Raw genomic sequence first — 1,821 nt, forward strand, 5'->3', positions numbered from 1 at the left:
GGGGAGAAAAGTTATGGAGGGAAAGATACGTAGGACAGGTAAGGATTATATGGGGCAATAAGAAAACACACCCCAAAGACAGAAGTCAAAAAGCATGCAAAAGGAAGAAATAAAGGATTTGATAATGAAACTTAAAATGAGCGGATATTTTAATGGGGACAGAGTTTCAGTTTGGGAAGAGGAGAAAGTTCTGGAGATGATGGTGGTGACGGTTACACAACAGTGTGAATGTACTTGATGCCACTGAGCTGTAGACTCGGAAAATGGTTCAGAGAGTAAATTTTATCTTATGTGTGTTTTTTCCCACGGTAAAAAGAAATTGCCAAAGAAGGGGTGTAGGGGCACAGCATAGAAAATAAACATAAAATATATACAAAGTTAAAACTGAGAAAAAATGTAATAAACTTAAGGTGAGTCAGAATTAACAATGGAAGAAGTTTAAGAAATGTTAATAGAAAGAAAATAAGTAATTTTTAGAAACTCTAAAAGACCAAGACCAAGATGCAAGACCACAAAGTGGAGGATGTTCTTAATAAACGGGGAAAGACAGAAAAGGAAACTTAGGGAAACTCACAGGAGTAGGTGGCTCAACTCCTCTGCCTGAGAGCTACTCCCTGCAGCTCAGCCCCGAGGGGAGTCATCCCTGACCCTCTGGTTAGGGTCACTGTGGGAGCTTTCTGTCCCCTGGCTGGTCAGGGGCCCAGCTGCCGACAGTCAGCGTCCAGGGCCTGGCGACCTCAATGGAGGATACAGCACAGGTGTCCTCACGTGCAGGGGACATCTGGTGGGAAGGGGGTCCCTGCCTGGAGAAAGCTTTAGAGGCAGACTTTTTTTGTTTTTAATGTAATAAAATATACAAAACAAAATTTACCATTTAACCGCTTTGTGTCCAGTAGTACTAAGTACATTCACATTGCTGCGCAGCCATCACCACCATCTCCAGAACTTTTCTGTCTTCCCAAACTGTCCCCATCAACACTAACCCCCCACCCCCGACCCAGGCCCTGGTAACCACCTTCTACTTTGTCTCTATGAATCTGACTCCTCCAGGCACCTCATAGAAGTGGATCCTACAGCATTTGTCCTTTTGTGACTGGCATCCATTGATGGACACTTGTGTTGCTTCCCCTTTTGGCTGTTGTGTTTAGTGCTGCTATGAACACGGGTGCACAGACATCTCTTGAGACCCTGCTTTCAGTCCTTTTGGATGTATATGCCCAGAAGTAGGATTTCTGCATCACATGATGATTGTTTAGCTTTGTAAAGAACCTCCGCACTGTTTTCTGCAGTGGCTGCATGCATCATTTTACGTCCCCCAACAGAGCATGAAGGTTGCAGTGTCTCTACATTCTCGCCAGTTCTTGTTTTCTGTTTCTTGAGTAGTGTCCTAATAGATGTAAAGTGATTAGAAGCTGAGATTTATTCTGAACGGGCTGTCTGTGCCCACTTCCCTCTGCTATCCTTGTGAATGTCCAGACGATGCCCACCTGCTTGCCCCTTCTCCGCTCCTCCCAGAAGACCACGACCGTGACAGTCACTCCTTCAGGCAGAGATGTGCCCCTGCGGTGGGCACGCGTGTGGAGCCCTTGGCTCTGGTCCCACCAGCAGCTTGTGAGGCAGGGAGGCAGCGCTCACCGTTCCTGTTGGATCGGGGGTCACCCCGCTAGGAAGGGGCACAGAGGAGGTGTGACCCTGTCCGGTGCGCTGTGCTGGACGTCAGCCTCAGCCCGGGGGCAGGCGAAGGACCGGATGTCCGCACCAGAGGGAGCTCAGTGCCCTTGCTCCTTGGAGCCCTACTGAAGGGCGGGCCTTGCTGAAGGC

General features: G+C 48.3%; 1 protein-coding gene across 1 annotated transcript in view; it reads left to right on the forward strand.

The window, feature by feature from the left end:
- Positions 1-1,821, forward strand: part of XPC (XPC complex subunit, DNA damage recognition and repair factor) — a 35,471-nt gene that overhangs the window by 28,415 nt on the left and 5,235 nt on the right. The gene's annotated exons all lie outside the window — the stretch shown is intronic.

Source organism: Lipotes vexillifer, unplaced genomic scaffold (genome assembly GCF_000442215.2).
Source record: "Lipotes vexillifer unplaced genomic scaffold, Lipotes_vexillifer_v1.1 scaffold2653, whole genome shotgun sequence".
NCBI lineage: Eukaryota > Metazoa > Chordata > Mammalia > Artiodactyla > Lipotidae > Lipotes > Lipotes vexillifer.